General features: G+C 47.8%; 1 pseudogene; it reads left to right on the forward strand.

The window, feature by feature from the left end:
* The first annotated feature begins 2,456 nt into the window (after nt 1-2,456).
* On the forward strand, nt 2,457-3,058 carry LOC104661993 (annotated as a pseudogene).
* Nucleotides 3,059-18,136: the final 15,078 nt, after the last annotated feature.

The following is an 18,136-nucleotide window of genomic DNA, read 5'->3' on the forward strand; positions in this document are numbered from 1 at the left end:
AGGCTGAGGTGGGGCTGAGGGTGGCTCAGCATGGGCCTGCCAGCCTTCCAGGCCTCGGCAGGAACTGCTTGGGTGCCATGGATGGCATGTAGATGGTGGCAGGAGGCATATAGACTCTTGGGTGGAAAGGGCAGGTCCTTGGTGAAGCCACACATTCAAGCCAGAGACGTCCTAAAGCATAGAGCCAGGCTGTCAGTTCTGTGTAGAGTCCACAGCCCAGAGTGAGAACTTAAGGGTGTTTTTTCCAGGCCCACCCATGGCCGCCCATGAACCAATCAGCACACACTTCCTCCCTTCTGAAGCCTGTAAAAACCCTGGACTCAATCAGACTCACAGAGACATCGGGACAGCCTGCCTGTGGATAGGAACTACCCACTCCAGGTCTCCTCTCTGCTGAGAGCTGCACTTGTCAGGACAACCTGCCTGCAGAAAGGAGTTACCTGCTTTAGGTCTCCTGAGAGCTGCACTATTGCTCAATAAAGCACCTCTTCACCTTGCTCACCCTCCAATTGTCCATGTGCCTCATTCTTCCTGGACACAGGACAAGAACTCAGGACCCAGCTAAATGGCAGGACTGAAAGAGCTGTAACACAAACCGGGCTGAAACACACCCACCCACTGGATTGCCACATTGTGGACCACGAGGTGAGAAGAGCTGCAGCCCTTTGGGGATTCCAGACCTAGGAGCTTCCCAACACAGGGCTGTGACACCCTGTTTGGGGCTCTGTGGTTCTTGGCATTCCCCAATCTTCTGGGCACCACTGCATTCCCAGGTGCCCACATTGGAGGCCACTTGTGGTATGCCTGGTCCAGTTGCAGCCTTGCAGGGAGCCAGCACCCATGCTGGTGCCTGGAGCTGCCCACCCCACCGTAGCTGGCATGCCTGGGTGTGTGCAGTGGCCAGACCCCATGCTCACTCACTCATGCACCCTTTACCGCTCTGTGCCTGGCTCGCCCTTGGTAGGCATGGGATCCAGGCCAGTAGCGTGACTCAAGTGCAGCCTGCCAGGTCAAGTAGATAGAAGGAGCCCAGTGGGCCCAAGTAAAACTCAGGCAAAGGCACCACCGGCCACAGAAGTTTCCGGTTGGCAAAGGGGCACCTTCAAGGATCCCGTAACATGAGCCACTGATGGGGGAAGACAAAGAGAAAACAGTAGTGAGCAACAGATATAGTTAAATCCAAATGAATGCTACTGATATGGTTTGGATTTCTGTCCCTTCCCAAATCTCATGTCAAATTATAATCCCCAGCATTGGAAGAGGGGCCTGGTGGGAGGTGATTGGATGATGGGGGCAGGTTTTCCCCTTGCTGTTCACGTGATAGTGAGTGAGCTCTCATGAGATCTGGTTGTTTAAAAGTGTGTAATACCTCCCCTTAATTCTCTTCCTCCTTCTCCAGATATGTAGGATGTGCTTGCTTTTCCTCTGCCTTCTGCCATGATTGTAAGTTTCCTGAGGCCTCCCCAGCCATGCTTCCTGTACAGCCTGTGGAACTGTGGGTAAGCTAAACCTCTTTTCTTTATAAATTACCAAGTCTCAGGTAGTTCTTTATAGCAATGTGAAAATAGACTAATACAGCTACCATAGGACTCAGCAATCCCTCTTCTGGGCATATACACAAAGGAAGTGAAATCACCACCTCATAAAGATATCTGCACTCCCATGTTCATTGTGTCATTATTCACCATAGTGAAGATATGGAAACAATCCAAGTGTCTGTCCACAGATGAACGAATAAAGAAACTGGTACATGTATACAACATATATATATACACATATATTCAGCCCTAAAAAGGAACGAGATCTTGCCATTAGCCACAACATGGATGAACCTGGAGAACATTACACTAAGTGAAATAAGCCAAACGGAAAGAAAAATATTACATGATTTCACTTATATATGGAATCTTTTTTAAAAATTGAAATATACAAAGATAGAGAACCAGACAGTGGTTACCAGGAGCTGGGAGTGAGGGAGAAAGAAATGGAAAGACATAAGTAGAGAATACAAAGTACCAGACATGAGGGATGAAGAAGTCTAGAGATCTAATGTAGGTAGATCTAATAAGATGTAGATCTAATTTTATTACTTAGGGCTCTAGGTAATAAAATTATACTGTCAATGAGATTCATGCTAAATGAGTAGATGTAGCTGTTCTTGCCATAAAAACAAAAAAAAGGTAACTGTGAGATGATGGATATTAACTTGCTCCACAATAGTAACCTTTTTATTATCTATATGTATCCCATAATATCACGATGTATATCTTAAATAAACACAATAAAATTTATTTTAAAAAAATCTAGGGCTGGGCATGGTGGCTCATGCCTATAATCCCAGCACTTTGGGAGACCAAAGCGGGAGGATCTCTTGAGCCCAGGAGTTCAAGACCAGCCTGAGCAACACAGACCTCATCTCTACAAAAAAAGAAAAAACCTAAATGGATTATGATAACATGACTGGGTATGAAATGTATGTGGGTGTGTGTGTGTGTGTCTGTGTGTGTGGGTGTGTGTGTATGAAATGTGTGTGTGTGTGTGTGTAGATATAGATACATTTTTAAGTAAGAACTCTTGGAATAAATAATCCAGATTTAAAAATACTCCAAGACAGCTGAGACCAAGGGCTAAAGCTGGGAGACTAAAAAAATATGGACCACCGGGGCAGTACTCATTTCTCCAGCTCTGATCTGCTGTTGTACCAGGCGTCTGATAGGGCCTGTGTCTGCCTCCTTCTTGAACAGCTCAGAGAATTCATCTAAACAGCCTTCCTACAGCAGCCCCCAACTCCAAGGGCCAAACAGGAGTTCCAGACCAGTGTTGTCTCTGGAGACATTGACACAGCAGCCAAGTTGATTGGTGCTGGGGCAGCCACAGTTGGTGTGGCAGGTTCAGGGGCTGGCATTGGAACTGTGTTTGGCAGCTTGATCATTGGCTATGCCAAGAACCCATCTCTCAAGCAGCAGCTCTTCTCCTATGCCATTCTGGGCTTCCCTTGTCTGAGGCCATGGGGCTCTTCTGTTTGACGGTCGCCTTCCTCATCCTCTTCGCCATGTGAGGCTCTGTGGGGATCACCTGCCTGTCCCTGCTGCTGCAACTCCATGCCATTCCTGGTGCTGGGGTGTGCTAAGCTTTACCATTCAACACAATGTTTCTCTAAAAACAAACTAACAGGCTGGGCAAGGTGGCTCACACCTGTAATCCCACCACTTTGGGAGGCTGAGGCAGGTGGATCATTCGAGGCAAGAGTTTGAGACCAATCTGACCAACAAGGTGAAACCCTAACTCTACTTAAAAAAAAAAACAAAAAACAAAATTAGCCAAGCATGGTGGCGCATACCTGTAATCTCAGCTACTAAGGAGGCTGAGGCAGGAGAATCACTTGAACCCAGGAGGCAGACGCTGCAGTGAGACGAGATCATGCCACTGCACTCCAGCCTGGGCAACAGAATGAGACACCATCTCAAAAAACAAAAAGAAAAACAAACAAAACGAAAAAATACGCCAAGGACCAAAGAAGTTAAATGATATCGGTGAAACCCAGGACCTTGAGTGGAGAAGAGGAGAGAATGGGGGGCAGAAAACTTTCTAAAAATTTTACTTACCTTGAAAACTAAAAAGTAGGTAAGATATCTTATTGGGGAAAATGTAGCTATTTAATTTTATGTATTATTAGAGAACTGAAACTTTAATTAAGGTGATTAGAAACTCCAAAGCAGGTATTCTAGAATTTGACCAAGATGAAAAAAGGAAAGAACGAGATACAGAGAAAAGAACCATGTTGCCCAAAATAAAGCATAAATGTAAAACATGATGAAAGGAATAAAAGTATTTCAGTTACTACAACAAATATGAATGGGTTTATGCACCTATTCAAGAGATTATCAGTTGCATTGAAAAAGAATCTAGCTATATGTGGTTAATGTAAGATGTACCAAAAACAAAGTGAAAAAGCAAAGTTGAAAATAAAGGAATAGGCAAAGAGATAGCAAGCAAAGGCAGCCTACGAAAAAAAATCAGCATCACAACATTAATATCAATGTGACAAGATAAAATGCATGAAACGGCCATGCATGGTGGCTCAGGTCCATAATCCTAGCACATTTCGAGGTCAAAGCAGAAGGATTGCTTGAGCCCAGGAGTTTGAGACCATCTGGGCAACATGGTGAAACCCTGTCTCTACCAAAAATACGAAAGGTAGCCAGGCATGTTGGAGCCTGTAGTCCTAGCTACTCAGGAAGCTGAAGCAGGAGAATCGCTTGAGCCCAGGAGGTGGAGGTTGCAGTCAGTTGTGACTGCACCACTGCACTCCAGCCTAGGTGAAGAGTAAGACCCTGTCTCAAAAAAAAGACAAAAAAGAAGAAGGAGGAGGAGGAGGAGGAGGAGGAGAAGGAGAAGAAGAAGAAGAAGAAGAAGGAGAAGAAGAAGAAGAAGAAGAAGAAGAAGAAGAAGAAGGAGGAGGAGGAGGAGGAGGAGGAGGAGGAGGAGGAGGAGGAGGAGGAGGAGGAGGAGGAGGAGGAGGAGGAGGAGGAGGAGGAGGAGGAGGGGAGGAGGAGGAGGAGGAAGAAGAGGAGGAGGAGGAGGAGGAAGAAGAAGAAGAAGAAGAGGGAGAAAAACAAAAGCATGAAACTGGATGAAGTATATTATGTAACTTAAAAACCTCTGGAAAAGCAGCCATGACTGAAGCCTGTAATCCCAGCACTTTGGGAGGCCGAGATGGGTGGATTGATTGAGCTCAGGAGTTTGAGACCAGCCTGGGCAACATAGCAAAACCCTCTCTCTACAAAAAAATTACAAAAATCAGCCGGGAGTGGCAGTGTGCGTCTGTAGTCCAGGAGGCAGAAGTTGCAGTGAGCCAAGATGGTGCCACTGCACTCCAGCCTGGGTGACAGAGCCAGGCCCTGTCTAGAAAAAAAGAAAAAAAAAAAGAGAAAGAAAAGAAAAGATAAAAGAAAAGAAAAGGAAAAGAAAAAAGAAAAGAAAAAAAGAAAAACTTTTGGAAGAGCCAGAAATCTTTATGTACAAAACAACAGCAGCAAAATATATAAGGTAAACATCCCTAGAACTACAGACAAAATTAATAAAACAATATAGTTGGGCATTTTAATATATATGTTCAAAACTTGATAAATCAAGTAAGCAAACAATAATCATATATAGAGGATTGGGCAATAAAATCAATAAACTCAGTTTAATAGGTACATTTAGAATTTTTGGCCGGGTGCAGTGGCTCACACCTGTAATCCCAGCACTTTGGGAGGCCAAGGTGAGTGGATCACTTGAGGTGACTGAGTTTGAGAAGTCAGGAGTTTGAGACTAGCCTGGACAATATGGTGAAACCCCATCACTACTAAAAAAATACAAAAATTAGCCAGGTGTGGTGGCGCATGCCTGTATCCCAGCTATTCAGGAGGCTGAGGCAGGAGAATCACTTGAACCTGGAAGGCAGAGGTTGCAGTGAGCCAAGATTGTACCACCACACTCCTGCCTTGGCAACAGAGCAAGACTCCATCTCATAAAATAATAATAATAATAATTTTTAATGCCACAAATACAAAATATACATCCTTTTCATATGCCCATGGAAAGTTTACCAAAATTAATCACGTACTTGTCTAGAGTGGAAATTTTAATAAATTCTGAAAAGTAGAGACTTCAAATGAAAGATATGGTGATGAAAGCCATTAAAACTAGAAAAAGGTAAGGCTAGGCATGGTGGCTGACACCTATAATCCTAGTACTTTGGGAGGCTGAGGTGGGAGGACCACTTGAGCCCATGAATTGGAGACCAGCTGGGCAACATACTGAGACCTCATCTCTTCTAAACATTTTTTAAAATTAGCCGGGTGCAGTGGCGGATGCCTGTAGTCTCAGGTACTCAGGTGGCTGAGGCAGAAGGATTGCTTGAGCCTAGGAGTTCAAGGCTGCAGTGAGCCATAATCATGTCACTGTATTCCAGCCTGGGTGACGGAAGGAGGCTGTTTCAAAAAAAAAAAAAAGTTTTTAACTATTAAAGAAAAAATAAATAATAATGTTATTATGTTAAGACATATGGATATAAATTCCAGAAAAAATGACTAAAAGAATTGAAATCAATTACCTCTGGGGACAGGAATCAAGATTAAGGAAGTATTAGAGGAGACCACGTTCTGTTGCTATTAATCTTATGGTATTATTTGACTTCTTAAACTATATATCACTTTGATAAAGATTAAATTAAGCAAAATTAAAAAGTGAAGTGAAAGCGCTCTGGAACATTTTTACTTTTTTTTTTTTTTTTTTTTTTTTGAGACAGAGTTTTGCTCTTGTTGCCCAGGCTGGAGTGCAGTGGCACGATCTCAGCTTACTGCAACCTCTGCCTCCTGGGTTCAAGCAATTCTCCTGCCTCAGCCTCCCGAGTAGCTGGGATTACAGGTGTGTGCCACCATGCCCAGCTAATTTTTATTTTTAGTAGAGAGGGGGTTTCACCATGTTGGTCAGGCTGGTCTCAAACTCCTGACCTCAAGTGATCCACACGTCTCGGCCTCCCAGAGTGCTGGGATTACAGGCGCAAGCCACTGTGCCCAGACTTTTTTTTCTTTTTCTTTTTCTTTTTTAGACGAAGGTTTTGCTCTGCCACCCAGGCTGGAGTACAGTGGCACCGTCTCGACTCACTGCACCCTCCACCTCCCAGGTTCAAGGGATTCTCCTGCCTCAGCCTCCCGAGTAGCTGGGATTACAGGTGCAGGCTGCCACGACAGTCTAATGTTTGTATTTGTAGTAGAGACAGGGTTTCACCATGTTGGCCAGGCTTGTCTTGAACTCCTGACCTCAAGTGATCCAGGCACCTCGGCATCCCAAAGTGCTAGGATTATAGGCGTGAGCCACCACACCCAGCCAGCTCTGGAACTTTGACCCATCCTGATATAATAGAAAGAATATGGATAGTCAGTTAAAGCTAAGTTTGAATTTTCCCTCTATTACTTATTAGTAACAGGATCTTGGACAATTCATTTAGCCTTTTGTCTGGGTTTCTTCCTTTGTAAAATAGGACACTGACCTATAGAGCCCCCAGAGGGGAGACAATACTGGGCTGCAGCCCCTCGAGATAAACCCTGTATCCACTGCCCACCCCTACCCCAGCACAGGCAGGACCACCAGCCACAGACACTTGCGGGTTAACTCAGCCTATCCGCCCCATGCTTGCACCTCTTGGTTAAAATTGTTGTTTTGGTTTTGGTTTTCCATATACCGTAAGAATTGGGGGTATTTTCCATAGAGTCAGGGTCCGTGGGTAAGGATTAGCCACAGCTTGGAAATTTTAAGTAGAAAATAGAACAAAATGGCTTTGAGAGTATTAAGTACAGGTGCTTTTATATCTACATCTGTATTTGAAAAGAAAATGTATCTCTTTAAGCTTTAAACACTGTAAACAGATCACTGCAAAAATAAAAACCTGGGGCAAAATTCAAAATTGCTAAGAATAATAAAACTCACTTCTTGTGTTTTTATAAAGATTTGTTCCATTCCCGTGTTTGCACACACATGCAGCAGGCAGCCCAATCCTTTCTCTCAGTGGAGGGAGGGCAGTTGGTAGTGACGGGTAGGGAGGCGGGTGTTTGAAGAAGCAGTCACAGTGCAGCATGCTAAGTGTGGCTGTGGGGAGGAGCAGTCGATGGCTCTGTGCTGTCCAGGTTCGGCAGCAATGTTAGAGACCTGCCTGATTATCGAGTTGCCCAGGTAAAAGGATGTGGAAGAGCGTCTCAGACAGAGGGCACAGTGGTGCCTAAACTTGGCTGCAAACTGGAACAACCTGGGGAGCTTTAAAAAGTACTGACGCATGGCCGGGCACAGTGGCTCATGCCTGTAATCCTAGCACTTTGGGAGGCCAAGGCGGGTGGATCACCTGAGGTCAGGAGTTCGAGACCAGCCAGACCAACATGGAGAAACGCCGTCTCTACTAAAAATACAAAATTAGCTAGGCATGGTGGTGTGTGCCTGTAATCCCAGCTACTCGGGAGGCTGAGACAGTAGAATTGATTGAACCTGGGAGGCAGAGGTTGCGGTGAGCCAAGATCACACCATTGCACTCCAGCCTGGGCAACAAGAGCAAAACTCTGTCTCAAAAAAAAAAAAAGTACCAATGCCGGGTTCCCACCCCCAGACATCCTGACTTAATTGGTCTGATGTGTGGCAGCTGGAGTTTTGGAAGCTCCAGGAAATTCCAATGTGCAGCAAAGTTCAGGAACCACTGGCCTGCATGAGGGCCTGAGGCAGGAGCCGGTGGCTCTCTGTAAATCGAATGGAAAGTTGGAGGAGAAGGACAAACTGTGGGCCTGGAAAGATGGGGATGGGACAAGATTTAGCACATAGAATGGACAGGAGTAGGTGGCAGAGTGGAGAGAGGGAGGGAGGAGGAAGCTGATGGCGATGCCCAGGTTTCAGACTTGGGTAACGGTGGATCTGGTCCATTTTCTGTGATTCAGGACACAGCAGAACGTGGTATGCACAGAAGACCTGCTGGTTAGAGATGATAAATCATCTTGACTCAATACATAGTAGTCTCAGTCACCACCACCACCACCACCACCATCATCATCATCCTCAATCTGGTGGAGGCTTCTTAAAAGCCTTTGTGGTCACTAGGATTAAAGCAGTGAGGCTGCCCTCTAGTGTCGTAATCTGTGTATTACAGGCATTCCCGCGCTCAGGCTACAGTCTGCATCTCTCTGCAGGGGATGTGGCTGGGCCACCTAAGAGCCAGGGTGGCAGTGGAGGGTCAGGGGTGAGTAAGGCATGGTCTCCTCTTTAATGCTTAGGCCAGGATCTCCCAGACAAGCCCCATTCTTGGCCCTACTGTGAGTAAGGGTCTCCTTTGGATGAGCCGCTGTCTCTGTGAAATGCTCACACGCAGGAAGCCCAGAGCAGGGAATGGGTGCTGGGCAGTGAGCCTGGAGGCCTGAGTTCCAGCCGCGGCTGCCCTAGTACTTGGCTGTCTGACCTGGAGGGAGTGCCTGTCCTGGCTTTCAGTGTCCTCATCAGGACTGGGCATCTCTGGAGGATGACGTTGTGTCTTTGCAGCTGACCAGAACAGTGGGCAGGACCGACACTCCCAGCCCTCCAGAAGAGACAAGAGGAAGCTCCTCATGTTCTCCAGAAGGGCCTTCCCAGTACCCGTGAGGGGCAGAGAGCAAGTGCCCTGGACAGTTTCCAGGAGGAGGTGGATTAATGAATTAGTAAATAGTGTCTGTGGCAAGACATCCCACATTTCAAACACTGAGGAGAAACTTGCAGACGCAGCAAGGTCTGGCGGTAAGAGAAGAAAGGCTGTGGGCTCTAGAGTCAGGGAAACCAGGCTTTCGCTGTTGGTTCCCCTGACTGTGTGACCTTGGACACGTTATTTATTCCATCTGTGAAATGAGGATATAAACAGTTCACAACAGCAAATGCTTATTTAGCCCTTTGTGTCAGGTACTGTTGTAAGCACTTTGTCTGTATTAACTAATTTAACCCTCATAACAATCCCACGAGGTAGTACAAATTTTACAGGTGAGGAAAAGGAAGCACAAAGAGGTTATGCAACTTGTTCAGTCCCCAGGCATGTGGCTGGTGCTCAGTAAATAGTAGCTACGCTGTAACCACAGAGATAACAATCACTGATTGCACTGAAACAGGTGAGCTTATCGGCAGAGTCAAGGAGAGAATTTCAAGAGACAGAATGTGACATCCTCCAGCAAGCATCAAGCACAAAGCATGGCTTTTTATTCGTGACCACATCGTGATACCCCAGTGTCCCTGGGGCTTCCCGAATGGGACCACCTGGGCAAGGAGGGGCAAGGGCTCTTAGAACTGGTTTATTCCCGCTGGGTCCTGAAGAAGGAAGAAGTTCCCTTTCTCAGCTTCCCATGTGGCCTGGGGTGGTCATGTGACCTAGTTCTGGCCAATGAGATGTGAGGGGCATCTGCTGGGGGGAATCCTGGCGAAGGCTTTCCCCCTGACCAAAAGAGAGAAGCCTAGAAGGAGACTTCTTTTCCTTCCTGCTCCTTTCCTGGGATGAGAGTGCAGTTAGATAAGGACAAGATCGTTGCAGCTGTTGCAGCCATCTTGCAGCTATGAGGGGAAGGCAAGAAAAATCAAAGTTCCCAAAGAGCTTTTGAAATCACTGAGCTATTTCTCATGGGATCACCTACTTCCAGACTTCTGGTTATGTGAGAAAGATATTCGTTTAAGTTACTGTTACTTACAGCAAAAAGTATGCATGGTATCACATCCAAGTTGTTCCAGTGTGTTCATTCATCGGTGCACCATTCATTTATTTAATTAGAAGTTATCGTTAAGCCAATCACAGTGGAGGACGGGGAGGATATGGCTGCCATCAAGGGAGACATCATTCCTGGCTTCGTGGATTTCCTAGTATGGTAGGGAAAACACACTTTGAATACATGTGATGGATCAGGATGTTAACAAGAAAAAAAGCACAGGAATGCTCTTAGAATGTAGAACAAAAATAGTTAACCTGTGGAAACATCAAAGAAGTTTTTGAAGGCTAGTGATTACTTAGAGTTACATGCCATCATAAAGGGACCCCAATATGCAAAATGCAGTGCCTCAAACAAGAGAGAAGTTTATTTTGTTTTGTTTTCTTTTTTTCTTTTTGTGGTTTTTTTTTTTTTTTTTTTTGAGACTGAGTTTCAAAAAACGGGCAAGACATGGTCTCCCTGTGTTGCCCAGGCTGGAGTGCAATGGCGCAATCTCAGCTCACTGCAACCACCACCTCCCGGGTTCAAGCGATTCTCCTGCCTCAGCCTCCCAAGTAGCTGGGATTACAGGCGCCCACTACCACGCCTGGCTAATTTTTTGTATTGTTAGTAGAGACAGGGTTTCTCCATGTTGGTCAGGCTGGTCTTGAACTCCCGACCTCAGGTGATCCACCCGCCTCGGCCTCTCAAAATGCTAGGATTACAGATGTGAGCCACCGTGCCCAACCTGTTTCCTTTTTCTTTTTCACGTAAGAGCCCTGGGACCTGCCCAGGCTCTGCCATCTTCAATATGGCCTCCCTCTGTGGATTCAAGATGGAAGCCCCGTTGTTGCCATTGCCTGCCAGTAGGAATTGAGGAGTCATCAGCTCCCTCTTTAAAGATGAGCCCGTGAAGTTGTGTGTGTGTGTGTCACTTCTGCCCACATCTAATTGGTCAGATCTTAATCATGTGACCACTTGTAGCTTGGAAGGGAGTCTTGGAAATACCGACTTTAGCCGGGCAGTCAGGTGACAGCTAACAGGCAGGGGGGTTCTGTTTCTAAAGGAAAGAAGGGGAAGTGGTTCCTGAGGGAGAGTGAGCTGTCACAGCTGGTGAAGGAGTGGGGTTATTTCCTCTTAACCATGAGAACAATGAGTCTTTGAAGAGCTCAAAGCAGGAAGTACCTGGCCAGGTTGTGTTTTTGGAGAGATCACTGTGAGCAGACATGGAGAATGGAGTGGAGGAGAGCAAGCGAATGCAGAAGGTAGTGAGGAGGCTATCGCAGCAAATCTGGTTATAATGGTGACCTGGACCAGTGGGGATAGAAGGAAAAGCCTATGGGTCCAGATATATTTTTGGCTAAGCGAAAAAATTTTATAGAAAGTATGGCAAAGACTAGATGGTATTCCAACATGAATTGAAGGCATGTAACACCTTACTTTGTCGCTGTATTCCATTGGTCAGGGAATCTTCCAAATCCCCCGGCTTTATAACATCATTTTACTGGAATTGAACTGGAGCAACCTAAATTGATATCATGAGAACTAGTCAACTGTAATTTCAAACACAGCCAAGCCTGGGATGGGCTCATGTCAGCTCCCCTACTATGACATGGGCAGGGAAAAAATGTTTTGCAAATTATCCCGAGTGTACCACCCCAGGGGCAACATCAGTGGTCAAGAAGGCCACCTGGGGACTGGCGCTCACACCTGTAATCCTAGCACTTTGGGAGGCTGAGGCAGGAGGACTTTGAGCCCAGGAGTTCAAGATCAGCCTGGGCAACACCGGGAGACCCTGTCTCTAATTTTATAATTAAAAAAAAAATAAGAAAGTCATTTGGCCCAAAGGTCACATGCATCCTCGAGGAGGTAGCATCTGAGGGGTCCTTGAAGAACTGGTAAGATGGCCTCAGACAAGGGGCCCCAGAAACGGCATTCAATGTTCTCTCCATCAGCCTTCACTTTCCCTCTCCAGCCTCATCTCTGGGCAGGAAATGGCTATTCCAAAGCTTTAATGTGGAAACCTAGCTTTAGTTTTTCCTGCTTTCCTTTGCCATGTTCCAGGGATGGAATGCAAATATTTTTCTCGCTTCTTAGTAAGGTCTGAAGATGAAAAGTCTGCGTGTCCTGGAGGAAAGCAGAACGGTGTTTTTGGTTGCCAGTGTTCTGGGTCTTATCAAAGGCATCATGAAAGAGCATGAAGGATGGTGGGATTTGGGGGAAGAGGCTGAATTACTTACAGAAGCAGGACTTCCTGAGAGGGCAGGGAGAAGAGAGGACTGTGGGGCCAGGAGAAGTGGGTGTTCAGTTCCTCCCCCTAGCAAGACCCTGAGAGGAATGGTCAGGATGAGGGAAGGAGAGGAGCTCTGGGAAGTTGGGCCTTCAGGACCCAATGCTCAGCTAAGCCCCAAACTCCCAGGGCCCAGGATTGTCTCAGAAACAACAGTCCCCACCCCCTTCCTCAAGAATCCTGCAGAAATGGACAGCAGGCATCTCCAAAGTGACCTGTGTAGATTAATGACCATTAAAGGCGCACCCCAGATGCCCTGGCACTATGGACGGCACCGGGAGGGGGAAAGTGGGAGCCCAGGAGTAGTAAGTTAGATTTCCCTGCCAGCTGGACGAGATGAGGACTCAGAGTCAAGATCAAGTTGCTTTTCAGAGAATAAAGAAAGAGAATCTTTCTTGCCCTCCTGGGGTTGTGACTGAGATTTATACTCTCTGCATCTCTCATTACTCTCCTGAAGGAACCCTTGGCTCCCCCAGGCTACTCCGAACTTTCTCTCAGGATTGGGGCTCATTCCCATGTCCGCTCCCTCATGACCCCCCAGAGCCACTCAAGCTCACTCTCCGCCACCCCTAAAGGCCTCTTCCTCCCTCCTCTGAAGCTTGAAGCTCACGAACCACCCATTTGACAGAAGGGTATGGTGAGTTCTCTCTGCAAGGCTGGGTCTTGGCTACCCAGCTTGTCCAGGAGCCTCCTGAAGGAGGAGATGAGACCCTTTCTCCTAATTCTGGGCTGAGCCTTGGAGCAGCTGCTCAGTAACAGATCCACCACAACACACAGGACTGGAGCCTTTCAGCAGGCAGGCCCTTTGCCAACTCCTGTCCTCACCTCAGCCATGCCACAGCGCATGTTGCCACATCCGCCAACACCCAGAGCAGACACCAGGTTCCTTCTGTCTGCAATATCCAGGCTGGCTCTGGGATGACTCCCCCGTGACCCAACCAGCCAGTGGGTGTCAGGGTGTCCTCTCCTAAGACGAGCCTCACCCACTTCCTCCTCCACCTGCCATAGATGGACAGATTCTGCTGGAGCCCGATGTTGAGAAATGAACACGTTTTGTGTTAAGATCTCTGTGTACACCAGGACCACAGCAGATGTAAACACTCCAGCCTCTCTTCTCCAGCTAGATAAACTTCAGGCTTTCAGGGCGAGGCGCTGCCCCCAGCACCCTCTCAGTGTTTAAAGAAGATGTCAGCGGCAGCCCGTGCTCTTGGCAGAGACCAACTCTCCCTCTCCCAGCTGAAGTGCCAAATTCTGGGCCACTGATGCCCAGGCCAAAGGGCAGGGGGCACAGAGCTCAATTCCTAAAGGGGCCAGCCTGGGGCCCTCTGATTTATAGACTAAGAGGAGACTATCTGAGAAATAAATCCAAGAGTGCTATAGACTCTGAGGTCCTGCTACAAAATCCCTGCAGAACTTATGGAGAAATATTCTCTTACTTTAAGCTTAGGGCCTATAAAAATAAAAATGCTACCCATTTACCCCTAACAAGGTGATAATTTTGACTTTACTCATCATTTGTTACTCATTTATTCATTTGATGTTTATTGAGCATCTACTATGTGCCAGTGTGCCAGGCATTATACTGCGCTGCCCACTCGAAATCCCACCATTAACTTAGAACTTTCATATCTATATCACATAGACATAGATATAAAAAATAAATAATATATACATAAGATTCCCCGTCCCTCACTGGTGTAGTATTTTACATTTTATTCATCATTTTTATTCAACCAACCTTTATAGGACACTGACAATGTTCTGGCCACTCCTAGACGCTGGACACAAACAAGATGCAATCCAAGATCTGAGAAGCCCTGCCCCCCATCAGTGTGACAACAAGGTGACCAGGGAAGTGGTTTCGATGGGCCTCCGGGATGTGGAGGCCGACAGAACAGTGAAGGCAGGACAAGGGGACGTGAGCCCCACCTCACTAGGGATGAAACCAGGTCTCGCCCTGCCCCTCTTGGGAGCTCCCACACCTCTTTTTGGTGGTTTTTTTTTTTTGTTTTTTTTTTTTTTAGATGGAATCTCAATCTGTAGCCCAGGCTGGAGTGCAGTGGCTCCACCTTGGCTCCCTGCAACCTCCACCTCCCACGTTCAAGTGATTCTCCTGCCTCAGCTTCCCGAGTAGCTGGGATTACAGGCTGCTGCTGCTGTACCTGGCGAATTTTTGTATTTTTAGTAGATATGGGGTTTCGCCATGTTGGCCAGGCTGGTCTCCAACTCCTGACTTCAGGTGATCCACCCACCTCAGCCTCCCAAAGTGCTGAGATTGCAGGTGTGAGCCACCATGCCCAGCCTCACTTCTCTTCTCTAAATGAGGAAATAGATAGGGGCTCCTGGGTCTCTGAATTTCATGGGCCAATATAATATTAAAAACCCTTTGAGGGGGCCTGGCATGTTGGCTCACGCCTGTAATCCCAGCATTTTAGGAGACTGAGGTGGGCAGATCACCTGAAGTCAGGAATTCAAGACTAGCCTGGCCAACATAGTGAAACCTCGTCTCCACTGAAAATATAAAAATTAGCCAGGCATGGTGGCGGGCACCTGTAATCCCAGCTACTCGGGAGGCTGAGGCAGAAGAATCGCTTGAACCTGGGAGGTGGAGGGTACAGTGAGCCAAGATTGCACCACTGCCCTCCAGCCTGGGCAACACCGTGAGACTCTGTCTCAAAAACAAACAAACAACAACAAACAAACAAACAAACAAAAACCTACTGAGGGAAACATACACGTCACTGACTTTTTATTCCACCAAGTAAGGAATTTTAAAGAAAAAGCAAAACCAGGTCAACAACTACCATCTGCCATCACCATCATTTCATGAAAGAACTCAAAAAGCAGGAGGACATGGTCTCAGAATGAAGGATGGTCCATGGAACCAGATTCATCTAGCAGAATGAAAAGTGTTCTTCTTCTTGTCCTCATGTGGCCCCACCAGGAGCTCCTGCAAATACAGATGTGGCCCTTCCTCCTGTCTCTGGGATGATCATCGGAGCAACTGCTCAGGGTCAGAGCCACCACAGGGCACAGGACTGGAGCCTTTCAGCTAAGGGGCTGACCCTTTGCAAACCCAATTGTCCTCCCCTCACTTCGGCCGCCTCCTGGCACCCCCGGCATTGCCCTGGTGACAGGGTGACCCTCAGCGCTAGTGTCCCGCAATGCTACCTATGACCACTGAAGCCAGGGCCCAGAGCAGCCTCCCAGATAAAGAAAGGCCACTGCCAAGAGCATTCCCAGGCGCTGATGGTAACACCTCCTCCACAATGCTTCCTGGAGCCCCCTTTCCTCTCCTGCCCACTTCTCTCACACACCACAGCTCTCCATCCTTTTCTTCCTCAAACTCCCTGGAAGATCATTCCTCTCCCGATTCTGGTCTTTAAACCTCTAGCCCAGAGGTCACAATTACACCAACCAGCAAGGCACAGTTGCCGGCACACGCCCGTCTGAAGGAGCGGCTGCTGTCTAGCTGTGGTGGATGTTGCCCTGAGCTTCCCAGGCCCCTTTCAAGCTGCCGGGCAGGCATGTAGTCCCAGGACCATGTTTAGCTTCCCCCACTGCAGGCCTCGCCTCAACTGCCTTGACAACAATCGCATGCTTTCTTGGGGTGGCCCATGTCCAGTGACCAATGTGGAAATATAAAGGCCTGGTTAACTTTGCCCCACACAGGGCAACTCTGAAGGTGCTCCAGTTCCAATTACCCATGGGGCTACCAAGGCTGTTGTGGGCCTGGACCACAGCACGATGCTGTACTTCAGCCACACTTGCTTCCTGCCCCATCTGCCCCAAGTGTTGACCCAAATGGTAGCTCCCTGAGAAACAGCTGGTGTGTTTCTTACACAGCAGGGTCTGCTTCCCGGACACACACAATCGGCACCATCGGCTCAGGTGTGGGATTACAGGCGTGAGCCAGCATGCCTGGCTTTTTTTTCTCTCTCTCTTTTAAAAGGACTGGCCTTCCAGGCGCAGTGGCTCATGCCTGTAATCCCAGCACTTTGGGAGGCCGAGGCAGATGGATCACCTGAGGTCAGGAGTTTGAAACCAGCCTGACCAACATGGTGAAACCCCATGTCTACTAAAAAAATACAAAACTTAGCCGGATGTAGTGGCATGCACTTGTAATCCCAGCTACTTAGGAGGCTGAGGCAGGAGAATCACTTGAACCCAGGAGGCAGAGGTTGCAGTGAGCCAGGATTGTGCCATTGCACTCCAACCTGGGCGACAGTGCGAGACTCCATCTAAAAAAAAAATAAAATAAAATAAGGACTGACCTTTGGGATCGCTGTCTAGCTATGGACTCAGAAGGCTAGCACCAAGCCGCAAAGCTTATCAGGAACCCCTTCATCCTGGGAGGCCCGCATCTTCCCCTTTCACGAGACTTGAAACCATAGCACATAGTTGGAAAGCTGCAAGAGCAGATAATTTAAGGGGGAAATTAAAACTCAGATGTACAAATTCCAAAACATAATCCTCTTTTTATACACAGTGGAAGTGGCGGAATGTTGTGGGGAGGAAGGAACTTGAACTTTGCTGGGCTTCTGTGACTGGTGACAGGCGCTCAGGCATCCCAGCCCTGCGCTCGGTTTGCACCTGAAGCTTCACAAATCCCCGCTGCCTGGGAGCAGGAGGACAGCAAAGACAGCAGGCTATCTTGGGCTTCCATTCTTATTTCTACACGTTCTGCCCTTTAGGACCCTGGCCAGATGGGCATGAAACAGAAGCAAGCCCTAAAGTACTGCTACTGTGGCCGCCACCAACAGAGATCAAAGGCGGAGACCCTTCTGCTAGGGTCCAAAGTCCAAACAGGCCGCTCCAGAGAGGAAACAGGCACATACCCACGGGAGGGGTAGGGGCCCAGGAAGCACCCCCTCCCCAAGGGCAAGGATGGGGTTCCCATTCGACCCAGCACATGCTCCTCACATCTGCCCAGCAGGGACACCAAACAATAGATACAATTTCAGTGTTGATTGTGATGAACTTACCCAGAAGTTCACAATCAGAAAAATCCATAAAGAAGCTCTTTCAATGTCAGCATGTTTAAGTTGCATGACTTACGGTTTAGCGTTGTTTTTATATTGGATTCCATGGGTGGCATCATCTCTTCAGCACTAGAGGCCTTTAAAGGACTTTCCCAGCTCACCCTAGGAGACAAGGGGCTGGGTGTCAGGGAAGTGACACATAGGGAGAAGCAGAAAATTGACTGGGAGTGTGGGGGCCAAGGCCCAGCCACGAGAAACCCAGGCCGTGCGAGGCAGAGCCTTGGGAGCACAGAGGCTGCTGTGCGAGGGTTTGCTGGTGAATGAGAGGCCTCCTCTGCTTTAATGAAGAGCATGCCTCCCTCCACTCCCGCTAAGCCTGCCCTGCCTTCATGGTCCACACGCCACAGGTGTGCACAGGTTCATGTGTGTGTGTGAGCTTAACACGTCAGCCGCACATACAGTCACTCAGAAACATCTTCACAGCTTCACACACGTGCACACAGTCAGTGACCAGGAACAGGTATCTTGGGGCAAACCTAGAGCAGCTTCTCAGGGATTAAAACTCCAGCTTTGCTGTGGTTCCTGGAAGAGCCCTGACTTTGTCCTAAGACAGTGATTCTCAAAGTGAGGTGCTGGCTCCAGCAGCA

This window comes from Rhinopithecus roxellana, chromosome 11, assembly GCF_007565055.1.
Source record: "Rhinopithecus roxellana isolate Shanxi Qingling chromosome 11, ASM756505v1, whole genome shotgun sequence".
NCBI lineage: Eukaryota > Metazoa > Chordata > Mammalia > Primates > Cercopithecidae > Rhinopithecus > Rhinopithecus roxellana.